This window comes from Asterias rubens, chromosome 4 (assembly GCF_902459465.1).
Source record: "Asterias rubens chromosome 4, eAstRub1.3, whole genome shotgun sequence".
In the NCBI taxonomy this organism is placed as follows: Eukaryota; Metazoa; Echinodermata; class Asteroidea; order Forcipulatida; family Asteriidae; genus Asterias; species Asterias rubens.
The window spans coordinates 12,985,276-13,004,731 of NC_047065.1; the positions used below are offsets into that span (position 1 = coordinate 12,985,276).

The 19,456-nt window shown below is 39.4% G+C and overlaps 1 long non-coding RNA gene across 1 annotated transcript; it reads left to right on the forward strand.

Moving 5' to 3' along the window:
* The first annotated feature begins 5,953 nt into the window (after window positions 1-5,953).
* Window positions 5,954-7,867, forward strand: LOC117289376. Its single transcript, XR_004518935.1, has 2 exons — window positions 5,954-6,481; window positions 7,363-7,867. It is a non-coding gene; the product is annotated as an uncharacterized LOC117289376 (long non-coding RNA).
* Window positions 7,868-19,456: the final 11,589 nt, after the last annotated feature.

Below are 19,456 nucleotides of genomic sequence, written 5' to 3' on the forward strand. Positions count from 1 at the left end.
GCGCTCAGTGCCTCACGTGGCAATAGTGGGTAAAATGTAAACAAACACGGCTAAACGTGCTATAAGAAAACACGATTACTGTTGCCATTTTTGGCTCAATAGAGACTCAATTCTTGAAATCACTGAAGTATATTCCGGAGTTTGTCATATGAGACCTTACCAATGGCTAAACAATGCCAGTGAGGGTAAACAAAGTTCCACCAAATAGGAAATTCCAAGAAAATCTTCACACGATGTCATGTGTTTGTGCACGGAAAGTGTGGTTTAACATGCCCTCAGTCTAATGATTTTCCTGCCATTTTTTTTTTTATTAAAAAAAAAAAATATAATTATGAAGCTGCAAATCCCTTTATTTACACCCTCAAATATTATTTGATTGGAAGGGGTAGCTGTCAGCTATGAGTCGGACAACTTCGCGATCTCCCTTATCACAGCCCAACTTCACGCCGTGCACAACGCAAAATCCACTGCGCGTGAGGAGCTTGCTCAAACCCCGGTAATTTACGTAGTCTAACCCTACTCTCAAAATAAACCTCTCTTGTAGTAGAATACTGGAAACATAAAACAGCAAATGTGATTTAAATCAATGTCACAATATTCAACTTTATAAAAAGGGCTCCGTTTTTAGTCAAAAGTGTTATTTATTGAAAATACAGCCAATTGTGATCCATCGGTACGAGTCTTCACATGTCTTTACTGTGTAGCTGTTTTTCGTCTATACCCACTATAGGGCCGTGATCACATGTAAACATTGGTAGTGCAATCGGTCTGTCTATTAGAGCCCATGTCATAGGCATACACTACCGCCATCTTGGGAAACCGAGGAGGCCTAGAGTTAAACACAAACATTCAACCTGCCAGTCTGGACACCATGTATAAGTTTTCATTAAATATAAATATGCCAGGTTGTGTACCGGCCACATTGCTTCAAAATGGTGGTTCGGGCGGTTCTGATCATGCGCATCGGGACATGCGTAATTTTATGGGCTATTCCATCTCACTGCCGTACCGAAGAAAGGTTTACCCTCTCGGATATGGGTTAGGTCAACTGGGACCCGGAATCAGGGTCAAATCTTACCTTTTGTTTTGTATTTGAGCTGCTAAAGTAGTATGTCAATTTGTGCCTTGCCTTGCCTTGCCAGCTGAACTTTTAAAGTTACATTCACCTCGTCAAAGGCCGTGTCCGAATCAGCGAACGCGGCTCCTCCTTTGATTTGGTCTTCAATTATGTCCATAACAACACCTTAGAAAAATACGGCATCGACAAAGCTTAAAGGCATGGACACTATTGGTAATTGTCAAAGACCATTCTTTTCACTTGCTGTATTGCATACAATAACAAACCAGTGTAAATTTCAGCACACTCGGTCATCGAAGTTGTGAGATAATAATGAAAGAAAAACACCCTCGTCGCACAAAGTTGTGTGCTTTCAGATGCTTGATTTAGAGACCTCAAATTCTAAATCAAGTGGAAATACCAATTACTTATTTCTCGAAAACTACGTCACTTCAGAGGGAGCCGTTTCTCACAATGTTTTATGCTATCAACAGCTCCCCATTACTCGTTACCAAGAAGGTTTTATGCTAATAATTATTTTGAGTAATTACCAATAGTGTCCACTGCCTTTAAGTCCAACCTCGGCTAAACACTCATGGATATGGTTTTTCCAGAAGTTGAGATTATGTGTATAAATTTATTTTAACGATTTTCGCCTTAAAGGAACACGTTGCCTTGGATCGGACGAGTTGGTCTACAAAAAGCGTGTGTAACCGTTTGTTATGAAATGCATATGGTTGGAAAGATGTTTTAAAAGTAGAATACACTGATCCACACAAGTTTGCCTCGAAATTGCGTGGTTTTCCTTTTACTGTGCGAACTAACACGGTCGGCCATAAATGGCCGACCGTGTTAGACGACGAGGTAAAAGGAAAACCGTGCAATTTCGAGGCATGTTTGTGTGGGTCATTGTATTCTACTGTTACAACATCTTTCTACCCATATGCATTTTATAACAAACGGTTACAATCGCTTTTCAAAGACCAATTTGACCGATCCAAGGCAACGTGTTCCTTTAAGTCGATTTGTAAACAATACTGAATTTACAATTGATGTTTTTTTATAACTGTAGAATATAATGTTTATAACTTATTACCATTTTCTGTTTAGCTGATATAAAAAGCTATTTATAAATACCTCAGACAGTTTCGCTATTCCTATTGGAGGAGAGCGCGTCACGTGGGTGTGTATAAACCTTTGTTTATAACCAGTAAAAAGTGTTGGAACATGGGCGTGACACGCGAGCTTGCACCATCTGTGCTTAAGACAGTTTCTTCATTCCTATCGGCCGAGAGCAACCGGGACAGTTGACCACTATTCCCTTAGTTATAATGTTCATAAATACGCCTGGCAGTTTCGCTATTCCTGTTGGTGGAGAGCAAGTCACGTGAGGTGTTTAAACGGTTGATATGACCATCTGGGGCTGGTTATAACCGGTTGTTTTGGGATAGCATTTGTGCGGGTTAGCCCACAACCTCGTTCCCAGGGTTGATCGATCTTGCCGTGCCATTTTAGCCCACGGATACGAGGACGCAACAGTTTGCTTTTGAAATCGTGAAGAACCACATACACGTTGTGTTTAATTTCACGATGTCAAAGTGTGTTTATTGTACTTATTTTCAATTCAATTAAAAATTAACTACCAAACGTAATTGTTTTAAGTAAGATCTTGTAATCAGTGTAAAGTTTAATATATAGCATGCATGCGATTTATTAGCCAACCGTATAGCAAGTGATCAAATATTCTGAGAGAGAAAAATATAGTTAAGTAAGTTTGCTGGTTACGTTACGTTTTATTTTCAATGACACAAGTGTACAGAGCTTCCGCCTACTAATGTGTGGACATGAATACTATCCTCAGTCGTAAATTCATGAAGCGTCAGACTTTTTTCGTCTTCTCACTCAGCGATGTTGTTACCACTGTGTTCAAGTGAATTACTTAAATGCACTGGACACTACCGGTAAATGTTAAAGACTATCCTTCACAGTTGGTGTATCTCAACATATGCATACAATAACAAACCTGTAAAAATTTGAGCTCAATCAGTCATCAAACTTGCGAGATAATAATGAAAGAAAAAAAATCCCTGTTTCACGAAGTTGTGTGCGTTTCGATGGTTGATTTCGAGACCTCAAGTTCTAAATCGGAGGTCTCAAAATCAAATTCGTGGAAAATTACTTCTTTCTCGAAAACTATGGCACTTCAGAGGGAGCCGGTTCTCACAATGTTTGATACCAACAACCGATCCCCATTAGTCGTCACCAAGAAAGGTTTTATGCTAAATAAATATTTTGAGTAATTACCAATAGTGTCCACAGCCTTTAAGTTGGTAACAAGCAATGGAGATCTGTGGATGGACAAACATTGTGAGAAACGGCTTCCTCTGAAGTAATGAGGTCTCGAATTCAAACATCTGAAAAGCACAATTTGTGCGACAAGGGTTTTTTCTTCGGGTATTCTCTTGCAACTTCAACGACCAATTGAGTCCAGATTTTCACAGATTTGTTATTTTATGCATCTGTTGAGATACACCAAGTGAGAAGACATGGTCTTTGACAATTATTACCAAAGGTGTCCAGTGCCTTTATAGACGCTGTTTTTCCAGTACTTCCCCAAATGCTTCAAAATGATTATGCTACGTTAATGAGGGGAGAGTACAAGGGGCGGTTGTCAAAATGGTCGGCCGTCTGTGTCTCGCCGCATTCGGCATACTCGAGGGTGCCAACTTCATCGGATAGGCCTACATCGGCCACCTCTCGTTATCAGGCCGCGTTCGTGCGAACTGTGAATTGCAGCTGTTGACTGAGGAACGAATTCGGTCAAGAGGAGATGTGTTCTCCGCCGATACCTGTGTTTGTTGTACTGTATTATCATTATTGCTTCATGGTATTATCTCAAGGTATTTCTATATACGTTGTGTTCTGTTCGAGTTTATTTTTTAGTTCTACCAAGGTCTCAGACATGTAATTTTCCGTAGCCATCTCCCGCATTTACTTTCATTATGTATAAATATTCTCTATTTAAACCTTCCCAGACAAAACTTTCCTTATGTTAATATCCCTCTGTTTGGTACATTCGTCGAGGTGTCTTCTTTCCTGTTTTCCTTATAATTATTAATCGCTGTTGAGACAACTCACTCGGTCCCCTTTTTTACGGCTCACAGCCTTTGGAGTTAATTTCTCGAGTAATTGATTTTCTCAGTATTTATTATATTATTGCTTGGAATTATTTCTTAGTTGTTTCCTGTATAATTATTGTCGGTTTATGTAATATGTTTATATCAGAATACATCAGAATTCCCCCCGTTGTTTCCTGTACATGCTTTGTTGGTTCATGTAATGTTTATACCAGAATACCGGTGAACTCCCCCAGAATACCACATAACTTTACCATGTACACGGACGTAGTATCTGAGTTTCTCCCGGCAATGATGTAAGTTTATTAAATGTATAAGTTATTTCACTGTTGTAATTTAAACGCCGGAATTGTCTTTGTAGTGTCTTATATTCAAGTTTCACTCTATATCAGTCCTCAGTCATTGCTTGTTTTCATGTTGTATCTCGTTCTGCATTTAAAGTTGATTCAATTTTGTCTCCCTTCTCTGGATTGTTTAATAATGTGCATTTTCGTGTTATTTAATAAGCTATTTATGTATTTGTTATTATAGTTTCACCTGTGTAATGTTATACACTGAGTGCAAATAAATGGGAAAGCTCATTTAAAGGTCTCCGCCGTCTCCTTTGTAACGTGCATGTGACACATTATTAAGATTAATTTATGAAATATATATTAATTTATGAATAATATTAATATTCTTAATTTCAGGTGTACTTTCAATAAGAAATTCTTTCAATAACCCATATTTCAAATTTAAAAGTTCGACTCAACATTTTATGTTAATAAATACACACTATGCTTTCCTCTGTCTCCCAACCTTAGGCGAACCGAAAGACATCAATAACGCATGTGACATCACACCTTACCTGCAAGACGACATGAAATGTTACTCCGTGGGGACTAGTTGCAAGTCTACTTGTGCTGGCAACATGGGTTAGTGCCTCAATGACGTCGACTGTCACGAGAACAATAATTGTTTTATTTGCAAGTAAGTGGGATTTTGTGGTTTTTGTTTTATAAACAGTATTTATGTAGCGCCCAAAAATATTGACAATAAACAAGCCGATACATATAAACTGTAAACAGAAACTGGAATGTCATGAACTCCTTGAAAACATAACGTTTTTAAAAACATATAAAGAGCCATAATAGAAGGAAAGTACGAATCGTTAACCGAACAATAACGCCGTTAAGGTTTGGTAAACAATTGACAAAGACCAGCATTTCCACTTGGTGTATCTAGTTGCACGAGAATAATGAACGCAAAAACACCGTTATTGCAAACAGTAATGCATTGTCGAAGACAGGTATTCTCAATTTGTGTATCCCAGCATAAGCATAAAATAACACGCCTCTGAAAATTATTGGTTATCGAAGTTGCAAAGAAAATGATGTGGAAAAAACCCTTGTTGGACGAATTGTCAGGGCCAATTTTTTGAATGACCCCTTTATTGTTGGTTGGAATCCTGACTGCGCCGTGTCTTTGTATACGTTGTATACACGCACAGTCTACGTCAATTTCCAATGGGTGCCTGTTCGCGCCGTCGCATCTAGACTTGTGGACAAGTCGTTAAATCGGCCCCACGCGCTGAGATAGTGCTCCCCCGACAACGCTGCTCTCGCGCGAACTCACTGCTCTCGCGCGAACTGATGGCTCCCCGATTTCGACTCCTCATTAACGACTTGTACAAGTTGTCAGCAGTTTGTGCACAGCCTATGGGCACTTCAGCCGAAATCTAACGGACGCATCTGATTGGTCGATGTCGTTAAATCAATGAATATTCAACATGTATATGCTATCAAACAGTACACCCTGTATTGGATGGGTTCGGGAAGTCACATGTATGAATGAACGATCAACAAACCTGTCGGCGTGTATTTATTATGCCTACACACTAGACGCCGTGTGTGTATGGTTGTACTTTTGAGTACGGATTTTCATCGGGAACTTTGACGTGCATTAAATAAATAACTTCGTCTTAACTTGGTCTGACTTGGTTGATAAACTTGAAGAACAAGATATAGAAGCAGCTGTCAAGTAGCCAGTTTTCTCAAGGCATGCAACATGCAAGAGATCTGCTCACGTCGACGACAGGTCGCAAGGAAGAAGAAGAAGAAGCCGCCATTTATATGCATCATGCCAACACACACACACTGCACACAGCGTGTATTGATTGATGAAAGGCAATGACACTTTTGTAAACAAATGATTTGCACCGGCCGAATATTCGATGTAATCAGTAGCCTTGCTCAAGGCAGTGGTGATGGTTGGTGCATACTGTGTTGGCATCATGAAATCAAAACAGGTGAGCTTGCTGTTAAGTTTCTTAATTAAACTACTAATATTAATAAATTTGCGTTGACAAATAATATTGCAAAAATCTACCTCCATGGAGTTACCGGTAACTTGGTTTGGGGCTTCTTACTTAAAAGAACAAGTTTTGTTTTGAAGTAAAACTTAACAAAACATGTGTTATTATTCATATAACTCACTGTTCCACCATGGAGGTAGTTTCTACCTCCATGGTTCCACAAAAAGCACTGTCGTCAGTGGCGGTTGCACCGACACACACAGGTTATTAAAATTGAGCCCCTACTTCTAAAGTTCTAGTTCTACACAAGGTTACTTGTTTTGCATTGTTGTTGGAACTTTTGTATCTAGAGAGTAGAGTCTCAAGCAATGCAAAAAGTACCAAATTCACTGTTTTTGTTGTTGTTGGTTTTTATAATTAAACATAATTGTTGTTTTTTTTAGAAACAATAACAAAACATAATAACAAAATGTTTAAAAAATTTAAACACTAAAACTTAAATAAGATTTGAAATTACATGAGAGTCTTTATTTGTGATGGTGTTGCCTCGAACCTCACTTTAGCCCGTAAGTATTAGGTAGGTTTTATTAGCTGCATGTTATGCCAGCAAACACGTGAACGTGAAGGTCAAAACATTGTGTTGTTAGGTGACGTCACCACTTTGGGCTTAATTCATGCTCACGTAAGACGTCTGCACAGAGAGGTACCTGACGTGAAAAATGGTATCTTCATGTGTGATTTTAACAACACAATTTTCTGACATTTACGTAAACTTATTTGCTTGCAATAAGTATTAGCCTATCATACTACGGATAGTATTACACAATCAACATAAGTTCAGGTCAACATTGTGTGTTTCTTTCTTTTCTCCACAGGGTCACATGGCAGCCTGACAGTGCAAGGGAAACACTCCTCGTTTAAGAAGGAAGTTCATTCCACCCCTACCCCTAAGCTGCTGTAAAAACTGTGAAAGTTTGATCTCCTGCCTTACTGCGAGTCATTGGAAAAGTTAGCCGAGATGGATCTGCATTGGAGTGAAGATGTGTACGCAAAAACTGATACAACTCAAGACACTCATTAAATTACTCTGGTGCCTGATTTATAAAGAAATGTTCATACAAATAAAATAATCTTAATTGCAATCCTCTGTTTAATTGGTAACCAATGAAGCGATCTTAGAAGGAGCATGGCATCACGACGGCGATTTAACCTAAATATAACACGAGCAGCCCAGTTCTGCAAACTGTGAAGTCTCTTTTAAAATATGCATGTGGGTTTTCTGTAAGCAGCCCATTACAACAATCTAACCGAGAAAGAACATGGCTGCGAATCACATGATGTTATGAATCGTCAGATACATACTTCCTAATCTGTGACACATGAAATCGAACAGACTTGCAAAGCTGGAGTCGTTTTCACGAAACGTTAATCTTAGGGTTTGCATGTTACGTTGCAAGGCTGGGACTCAACTCAAGTCGTAAGATTAACACAAGTTGGAAAGAGTTTGGTGTAAACGAAAGCAGGTCTATTTGATCAGTCATAGACAATTCAATCAAAATATGCACCAAAGTTCTTGACTGATGTGGATGGTGCATTCTGAATGGTTCCAAATGTAAGAATGACATTTATACTGTGCAATTACCAACAATTATTTTGCTCATTTTAGTTAAAATTAATTCTTTCCAATCCAAATACTTAAATATCCAAAGCACAGACTGAGAGGGTTTGATAATGTATAAAGGCTAGGCGGTTGTGCAACATAGGTAGAAGACCCATTTAAAATGTTCATTCAAGTTAGTTTTCCCATATCCACCACTGTTTACATTTCTGTACGGTCTTCTAGCGGTGTCCACCCGAAGGTCCGTTAGTCCGAAGGTTCGATTGTCCGAACGCACAAATTTCCCATAACAGGGGGTTCATTAGTCCCAAAATGAAGTAGGTTTCATTAACCCGTACATTTGATACGATAGTCCGAAGGTTCATTGATCCGAAGGTTCACTGGTCCAAATAAGGTCCGATAGTCCGAATCGACGATCAAACCTTATTGTCAATTCGGACTATCGGACCTTATTGTCAATTCGGACTATCGGACCTTATTGTCAATTTGGACTATCGAACATTCAGACTATTGAACCTTCGGCCATCGAGCTGTAACCCTTCTAGCACTCGCCTAGTTTTTAAATTGTTTAAAGTTTTTTGTAATGAACCTGTTTTGCAAAATCCGTGGTCAACTACTCACTATGTTTATATAGCAACCTGGAGGTGCAAGGGAAACACTCCACATTTTCTTTATTTACAGTTTCTACCATCAATATCCATTAGTCTGAAGGTATTTTCATTGTTTATTGCTCAATTTAATTTATTTATTTCAACCACTGGTTTGCATTTGTTGATCGATTTATCAATAAAATTGTTTCTTGTTTTTTGTTTGAGGCAAACTACAATTTGAGTCACTGTTCCTTTTTTGCATTTCACGGTGTCTTTACCCTATTTGAGCCTTATATTAATTGTTATGATTGCTTGGAAGTGAGAAGTATTTTTCGTGGTTACAGTTGCTTAAAACAAAACAAAACAAAACAAAAGTACAGCTGCTATATGAAACCTTGTCTTGCAATATCTTGGGCAAGTAGAGTGTATGTCGATGATTAGCTATAATACCTTTAAAATACATCGACATCTGAAAAGAGTTACTGAAATTTTACGGAATCCCTGCGATCCGCACACGACTGCCCTGTGAAACTTGTCCACAAGACTCACATATCAAACTTCCACATGTCGACCATGGTTTTCAAAATCACTTTTTAGATGAAAACTTAAAATAAAAAAACATTTGTCAGTAAACAAATAATGAATTTTGGGACTGGTAGTAATACAAACTATATTTTATGTTGCAACTTGTCCAGGTGTCATATTTAAAACACATTTTGATTGGTAATTTGACGTAACGTACTGTCCAGGGACTTATAGCAAGTTTAATTTATACACAGTCCGAGCAGAACACATCGGGTTAAAGGATTGCATTGGACCATTACCATTGACCGTGGGCATTATTTATTTGCATGAGGCAGCTCACGGATATTAAACAGATAAATAGTAATGCATTTGAAGATGACTTTGTAAAGTTAGGCCCTAATAAACTAATAAAGCAGTTGAATCAAAATAAAAAAGATTCACAGATGCCCTCCAGTTCAAGCTTTACAGTATTAGAAACTATTACTACCCTCTTATAAAAATGGACTCGTCTGCACGATTGTCTCCGCGGCAACAGTGAAGGTATACCGCGTTCGTACTTGAATACATGAATACGTACCGCTGACAACTTGTACAAGTCGTTAATGAGGAGTCGAAATCGGGGATCCATCAGTTCGCGCGAGAGCAGTGAGTTCGCGCGAGAGCAGTGTTGTCGGGGGAGCACTATCTCAGCGCGTGGGGCCGATTTAACGACTTGTCCACAAGTCTACGTCGCATCTGGCCCCGCCTTAAAAATTGTCAGAGCATTAAGTTTCATTCGAGAGGAAAGCCCTTGAACATGTCAATCCTGTGGTGGTAAAATTTTGAAGATTGAGCATGATACTGGGATCAAAATTACCCGTTGTACGTTTTGTTTTTCTCTCCGACAGCTCTGTGCACAAAACTCCCATAGTGGAGGTTGTTGAAATCGTTTCTGAGCAACCCCGCCTACTTGAGCTTTTTTCTACCAAGAAATTTGCAAGTCGCCCTAAACCTTTAAAAAATGGACGCAGGAACATGCCATGATGACTAAGGTACACATTGCATCTCCCTAGCATTTTTTTGTTCCAGAGTTATTCCAGAGCGTTGCTGAAAGTTTTTAATTGTCCGGGCCTATATGTTGAATGACCTCTTTATTGTTGGTTGGAATCCTGACTGCGCCGTGTCATGGTATACGTTGTATACACGCACAGTCTACGTCAATTTCTAATGGGTGCCTGCTCGCGCCGTCGCATCTGGCCCCGCCTTAAAAATCGTCAGAGCATTAAGTCTTGTACGAGAGGAAAGCCCTTGAACATGGCAATCCTGTGGTGGTAAAATTTTGAAGATTGAGCATGATACTGGGATCGAAATTACCCGTTGTACATTTTGTTTTTCTCTCCGACAGCTCTGTGCACAAAACTCCCATAGTGGAGGTTGTTGAAATCGTTTCTGAGCAACCCCGCCTACTTGAGCTTTTTTCTACCAAGAAGTTTGCAAGTCGCCCTAAACCTTTAAAAAATGTACGCAGGAACATGCCATGAGGACTAAGGTACAAACTGCATCTCCCTAGCATTTTTTGTTCCAGAGTTATTCCAGAGCGTTGTTGAAAGTTTTTAATTGTCCGAGCCTATATGTTGAATGACCCCTTTATTGTTGGTTGGAATCCCGACTGCGCCGTGTCATGGTATACGTTGTATACACGCACAGTCTACGTCAATTTCTAATGGGTGCCTGCTCGCGCCGTCGCATCTGGCCCCGCCTTAAAAATCGTCAGAGCATTAAGTTTTGTACGAGAGGAAAGCCCTTGAACATGTCAATCCTGTGGTGGAAAAATTTTGAAGATTGAGCATGATACTGGGATCGAAATTACCCGTTGTACATTTTGTTTTTCTCTCCGACAGCTCTGTGCACAAAACTCCCATAGTGGAGGTTGTTGAAATCGTTTCTGAGCAACCCCGCCTACTTGAGCTTTTTTCTATCAAGAAGTGTGCAAGTCGCCCCAAACCTTTAAAAAATGGACGCAGGAACATGCCAGGATGACTAAGGTACAAACTGCATCTCCCTAGCATTTTTTGTTCCAGAGTTATTCCAGTGCGTTGCTGAAAGTTTTTACTTGTCCGGGCCTATTTTTTGAATGACCCCTTTATTGTTGGTTGGAATCCTGACTGCGCCGTGTCTTTGTATACGTTGTATACACGCACAGTCTACGTCAATTTCTAATGGGTGCCTGCTCGCGCCGTCGCATCTGGCCCCGCCTTAAAAATCGTCAGAGCATTAAGTGTTGTACGAGAGGAAAGCCCCTGAACATGGCAATCCTGTGGTGGTAACATTTTGAAGATTGATCATGATACTGGGATCGAAATTACCCGTTGTACATTTTGTTTTTCTCTCCGACAGCTCTGTGCACAAAACTCCCATAGTGGAGGTTGTTGAAATCGTTTCTGAGCAACCCCGCCTACTTGAGCTTTTTTCTATCAAGAAGTGTGCAAGTCGCCCTAAACCTTTAAAAAATGGACGAAGGAACATGCCAGGATGACTAAGGTACAAACTGCATCTCCCTGGCATTTTTTGTTCCAGAGTTATTCCATAGCGTTGCTGAAATTTTTTAATTGTCCGGGCCAATTTTTTGAATGACCCCTTTATTGTTGGTTGGAATCCTGACTGCGCCGTGTCTTTGTATACGTTGTATACACGCACAGTCTACGTCAATTTCTAATGGGTGCCTGCTCGCGCCGTCGCATCTGGCCCCGCCTTAAAAATCGTCAGAGCATTAAGTTTTGTACGAGAGGAAAGCCCTTGAACATGGCAATCCTGTGGTGGTAACATTTTCAAGATTGAGCATGATACTGGGATCGAAATTACCCGTTGTACATTTTGTTTTTCTCTCCGACAGCTCTGTGCACGGTTGTTGAAATCGTTTCTGAGCAACCCCGCCTACTGAGTTTTTTTCTATCAAGAAGTGTGCAAGTAGCCCTAAACGTTAAAAAATGGACGCAGGAACATGCCAGGATGACTAAGGTACAAAACTGCATCTCCCTAGCATTTTTTGTTCCAGAGTTATTCCAGAGCGTTGCTGAAAGTTTTTAATTGTGCGGGCCTATTTTTTGAATGACCCCCTTATTGTTCGTCCTGGAAAAAAACACACACACCGGGGTCGACCCAGGGAAGCTAAACGAACGCACCCAAATGATTGTAGGTAATAGTATAGAAGGTACCCGTCCAAGTGATTTCATTTATGGAAAGCATGACATGCCCCATATAGGGGCAGAGGGTACCCCCCCCCCCAACCAATCCCCATTGTTCCCGATTTTACCATCACACTATTGTCCTCTTGTACATAAGTACCCACCCCCCTTGCCCATTCTCTAAAGAATTCCTGATTTTCCAAGCACATATTGAAGACACGATAAGTGGGCATCAATGCTGGAAGTCGCCGTTGACTATAATTATGTACGATTTGTATTAATGTATTATGTATTTTAGTCCTCAACTATTGTAAACTGTTTTTTAGAATGTTAAAGAAGTGAAGAGACACGAGGCCGGCTGTCAGTTTTTAGAGTTAACAACAGACCGATTGCGTCACATGACCTACGTGTATAGTGGGTGTTGGATGTAAACAAACACGGCGCACTGCAAATTCAGAACTAATTGGGGAGGGAAGTGTGTGTGTCTAAGTGAAAACCACATCTATAATTGTAGCGCGTCTTGCGAGAGAGATAGATATAATTTCATTTTCCCAATCTCAGTTTTATTCCCGTCTTCATTGAAACAAATCCTTTAAGTGAATCACAACAAATGTTGGAACACCCAGTTGAGATCAGATACCAGTCCTACTAGTATGCGTGATAAATAATATACCATACCAATATAACAACATACAATAATAAATATATATATAATTATATAAAGAAAATTAAATTTGGTTTGTACCCATACACCGATGTGTGTTAGCACTGTTTACTCAGTACTTTTCCGAGTCCTGTGCAAAAAAATATAACTTGGGAGGGATTCGAACCCAGGACCCTTGCTATTCTAGAACAGTGTCTTACCAACTAGACTACCGAGGGTGCCCGAACTATAAGTCAAGAAATTTAGTAATACAAAGTATTTAATCTGGTGGAAAAATATAAAAGGTTACGCTCCGGAAGTGTCAGGCATTCAGGCGCCGGTTCAGTTAATGGCACACACTGGCCCCTCCCCATTGCCATATAGGACCCTTCAGGACTTGCATCCGACCCAGAGCACATCCCCCCCTGCCTCGAACCCTAGCCACTACGCGGGCCCTGTCCCTTTAGGGGAGAAAGCAAGGCAGATCCCAATCACACTGTCCCATCAGGGGCAGCAAAAAGCCTTGAATCTATATTAGAGACAGACGGTATTCGAACCCGGACCGGATGATCCGAGTTGCTGAAACAGTCCCATCACCTTACGCACTGCGCTACAGTGTTGGTGCTTAAAAACTGATGTTTTCATGGTCATAATCAATAGACCGATTGCGCTCAGTGCCTCACGTGGCAATAGTGTGTAAAATGTAAACAAACACGGCGTACTGCATATAAACGTGCTATAAGAAGACACGATTACTGTTGCCATTTTTGGCTCAATAGAGACTCAATTCTTGAAATCACTGAAGTATATTCCGGAGTTTGTCATATGAGACCTTACCAATGGCTAAACAATGCCAGTGAGGGTAAACAAAGTTCCACCAAATAGGAAATTCCAAGAAAATCTTCACACGATGTCATGTGTTTGTGCACGGAAAGTGTGGTTTAACATGCCCTCAGTCTAATGATTTTCCTGCCAATATTTACAAAAATATATAATTATGAAGCTGCAAATCCCTTTATTTACACCCTCAAATATTATTTGATTGGAAGGGGTAGCTGTCAGCTATGAGTCGGACAACTTCGCGATCTCCCTTATCACAGCCCAACTTCACGCCGTGCACAACGCAAAATCCACTGCGCGTGAGGAGCTTGCTCAAACCCCGGTAATTTACGTAGTCTAACCCTACTCTCAAAATAAACCTCTCTTGTAGTAGAATACTGGAAACATAAAACAGCAAATGTGATTTAAATCAATGTCACAATATTCATCTTTATAAAGGGGCTCCGTTTTTAGTCAAAAGTGTTATTTATTGAAAATACAGCCAATTGTGATCCATCGGTACGAGTCTTCACATGTCTTTACTGTGTAGCTGTTTTTTGTCTATACCCACTATAGGGCCGTGATCACATGTAAACATTGGTAGTGCAATCGGTCTGTCTATTAGAGTCCATGTCATAGGCATACACTACCGCCATCTTGGGAAACCGAGGAGGCCTAGAGTTGAACACAAACATTCAACCTGCCAGTCTGGACACCATGTATAAGTTTTCATTAAGTATAAATATGCCAGGTTGTGTACCGGCCACATTGCTTCAAAATGGTGGTTCGGGCGGTTCTGATCATGCGCATCGGGACATGCATAATTTTATGGGCTATTCCATCTCACTGCCGTACCGAAGAAAGGTTTAATCTCTCGGATATGGGTTAGGTCAACTGGGACCCGGAATCAGGGTCAAATCTTACCTTTTGTTTTGTATTTGAGCTGCTAAAGTAGTATGTCAATTTGTGCCTTGCCTTGCCTTGCCAGCTGAACTTTTAAAGTTACATTCACCTCGTCAAAGGCCGTGTCCGAATCAGCGAACGCGGCTCCTCCTTTGATTTGATCTTCAATGATGTCCATAACAACACCTTAGAAAAATACGGCATCGACAAAGCTTAAAGGCATGGACACTATTGGTAATTGTCAAAGACCATTCTTTTCACTTGCTGTATTGCATACAATAACAAACCAGTGTAAATTTGAGCACACTCGGTCATCGAAGTTGTGAGATAACAATGAAAGAAAAACACCCTCGTCGCACAAAGTTGTGTGCTTTCAGATGCTTGATTTAGAGACCTCAAATTCTAAATCAAGTGGAAATACCAATTACTTATTTCTCGAAAACTACGTCACTTCAGAGGGAGCCGTTTCTCACAATGTTTTATGCTATCAACAGCTCCCCATTACTCGTTACCAAGAAGGTTTTATGCTAATAATTATTTTGAGTAATTACCAATAGTGTCCACTGCCTTTAAGTCCAACCTCGGCTAAACACTCATGGATATGGTTTTTCCAGAAGTTGAGATTATGTGTATAAATTTATTTTAACGATTTTCGCCTTAAAGGAACACGTTGCCTTGGATCGGACGAGTTGGTCTACAAAAAGCGTGTGTAACCGTTTGTTATGAAATGCATATGGTTGGAAAGATGTTTTAAATGTAGAATACACTGATCCACACAAGTTTGCCTCGAAATTGCGTGGTTTTCCTTTTACTGTGCGAACTAACACGGTCGGCCATAAATGGCCGACCGTGTTAGACGACGAGGTAAAAGGAAAACCGTGCAATTTCGAGGCATGTTTGTGTGGGTCATTGTATTCTACTTTTACAACATCTTTCTACCCATATGCATTTTATAACAAACGGTTATAATCGCTTTTCAAAGACCAATTTGACCGATCCAAGGCAACGTGTTCCTTTAAGTCGATTTGTAAACAATACTGAATTTACAATTGATGTTTTTTTATAAGTGTAGAATATAATGTGTATAACTTATTACCATTTTCTGTTTAGCTGATATAAAAAGCTATTTATAAATACCTCAGACAGTTTCGCTATTCCTATTGGAGGAGAGCGCGTCACGTGGGTGTGTATAAACCTTTGTTCTTCGATCTCGCCGTGCCATTTTAGCCCACGGATACGAGGACGCAACAGTTTGCTTTTGAAATCGTGAAGAACCACATACACGTTGTGTTTAATTTCACGATGTCAAAGTGTGTTTAAAAATGTACTTATTTTCAATTCAATTAAAAATTAACTACCAAACGTAATTGTTTTAAGTAAGATCTTGTAATCAGTGTAAAGTTTAATATATAGCATGCATGCGATTTATTAGCCAACCGTATAGCAAGTGATCAAATATTCTGAGAGAGAAAAATATAGTTAAGTAAGTTTGCTGGTTACGTTACGTTTTATTTTCAATGACACAAGTGTACAGAGCTTCCGCCTACTAATGTGTGGACATGAATACTATCCTCAGTCGTAAATTCATGAAGCGTCAGACTTTTTTCGTCTTCTCACTCAGCGATGTTGTTACCAGAATACCACAGAACATTTACCATGTACACGGACGTAGTATCTGAGTTTCTCCCGGCAATGATGTAAGTTTATTAAATGTATAAGTTATTTCACTGTTGTAATTTAAACGCCGGATTTGTCTTTGTAGTGTCTTATATTCAAGTTTCACTCTATATCAGTCCTCAGTCATTGCTTGTTTTATTGCTGTATCTCGTTCTGCATTTAAAGTTGATTCAATTTTGTCTCCCTTCTCTGGATTGTTTAATACTGTGCATTTTCGTGTTATTTAATAAGCTATTTATGTATTTGTTATTATAGTTTCACCTGTGTAATGTTATACACTGAGTGCAAATAAATGGGAAAGCTCATTTAAAGGTCTCCGCCGTCTCCTTTGTAACGTGCATGTGACACATTATTAAGATTAATTTATGAAATATATATTAATTTATGAATAATATTAATATTCTTAATTTCAGGTGTACTCTTAATAAGAAATTCTTTCAATAACCCATGTATCAAATTTAAAAGTTCGACTAAACATTTTATGTTAATAAATACACACTATGCTTTCCTCTGTCTCCCAACCTTAGGCGAACCAAAAGACATCAATAACGCATGTGACATCACACCTTACCTGCGAGACGACATGAAATGTTACTCCGTGGGGACTAGTTGCAAGTCTACTTGTGCTGGCAACATGGGTTATTGCCTCAATGACGTCGACTGTCTCGAGAACAATAGTTATTTTATTTGTTTTATAAACAGTATTTATGAAAACACCCTTGTCATACGAAGTTGTGTGCGTTTGGATGGTTGATTTCGAGACCTCAAGTTCTAAACTTGACGTCTCGAAATCAAATTCGTGGAAAATTACTTCTTTCTCCAAAACTATGACACTTCAGAAGGAGCTGTTTCTCACAATGTTTTATACCACCAACCTCTCCCTATTACTTGTCACCAAGAAAGCTTTTATGCTAATAATTATTTTGAGTAATTACCAATAGTGTCCACGGCCTTTAAGAACATATATTGTTAGCAGTATTTTGATTTATATATTTTTTTTGCAAAACAACAATTGTTTTTTGTACTGCAAACTCATATTGGAACGAAATGTAAAAGGAAAATACGATCACTTTTTGATTAATAACGATGAGGCCCTCATTGTTGGGGAAGTTGACCCCCGACTCCCAACTCCCCCCACCCCGCCCATATAAAACGTCAATTGTGGTTCGAGCGGTGATAATTTTAAATAATGGGGTCGATGTTGTTTTCGTTGTTACTCAAACCCAGCTGAAATAAGCAGGGGATAGATTGTTGTATCACTTGTTGCTCAAACCAATATGAAAATTGAAAAATTTTGTGTTTAAAATGAGGATGAGATAGATTTGGTATTTATTTAAACCTAAAACCTTGACAAAAACTGCGATACAAATAACTTGAAATAGTTAATTTAATAGTTGGGTAATAAAAAGCTGTTGTGCTGAAGTAGACGTACAATATTGAGTTTGATAGAGATAAACGATACCGAATGATGTAAATAGATGTTGTTGAAAACACTAATGCGAACACACTGTGGCCTTACAATAGACAATGCAATTCTCGCGTATTTTCAAAAGTTGTGTTGCATCAAGGTGCGATATGTTTTTCCATCACACGTAAAGGCAATGTAAGTGTGAATACATGTGGTTCCCATAAGTTATTGAACACCTGAGGCGATACTTGACATGGTCAACGTATAACAAAAACGCCCCTACTTTAAAATTAAATAAAACAAATGACAATCTACTGCACCGTAGTTCAACAGATTCGCACGAGAGAAATAAAAATGAATAGTAACATAGTTTAGTGTATTTGGTTTCCGATCTTTTTGACATGTTCAATGACTATATATTACAACTCATGTGAGTGGTATAGAGTCGCGACTACTTGACCATTGTTCATTCCACAAGATTAGCCATTTGGTAGTTTAGGTTATGACTCTACCCCCCCCCCCCCCCGACTTCGCGAGCTGACTTTACGTAGTCCTTTTTCGAAACCACGGCTTCGGCTTTGGATTCGGCTTCAGGCTCCGTCCTCCTGTCTGAAGATCTGAGCACTTACGCAAAGCACGCGTAAGCATTGTAAAAACAGCCGAGAGGCCAAGCTAGCCTGAGCCGAATCTAACGCCGCAGCCATGGTTTCGAAAAGTGCCGTAAGTGGGAACACACGGTTCTCGAAAACTGGGTTAAATACCACGATACTTGGCATAGTCAATATTCAACGCACCGTAAAATCAATCAATTAATTGTCCCGTGATATGCCAAGATAGTTCTTGTTCAAACATCTGGCGTCATACTTCGAGCCTTGTGAATAATGCCATCGGATACCTGGTTTCGTAAAAGAATTACCTTTGACCTCGCGTTCATTTCACACGGAGATTCGCAGTCAATTTGCACATACACGAACACATTCATTGGATGAAACAACACTACATTACACAACATTATGCACAACACGCTGCATATCTCATACATACGGTCGAAGGTTTATTAATTTTAATATTCACCACATGCGTAAATCAGGTTGAATGCTCTTAGATCCCACCCACTTTTGGATAGTACGGGGGCGGACAAGGTTGGTGTATAATTGGAGTCGTTCATTTTGTTAATAATGTTTTTTGTTGTTTAATTTTCAGACCTATGAGGTGGACGAGATTCCCATTCTATGTTGTGCTTATTGAAACAAAACAAACAAACAAACAAATAAATTATCTGTTTTAGGCCCCAGTGTGTTTTACAATATTTATGACATTGAATGCATTGTTCTTGCATTGTCACACAATAATTTTATAGCCGGTTTGTTCACTAGTATTTGCCTTGTGAAATGGAGCGGTAAATAAATCACTTCACGATAACACTCCGCAAGGGTGCACTTATGCAACCAATGTTTGTAGTTTAGTGATGCTGAATTATATTCAAGGTGTTTTAGCTTGAACGTTAAATCTTTACAAAGTTTGTGCATTCGTTGCTTATCTCGGTTGTGGCGCTTCCTTCTTAAAACAATTCTTAGATTTCGCTATTATAAGCAGTTTGAAATTGGTGACACGTTTAAGAA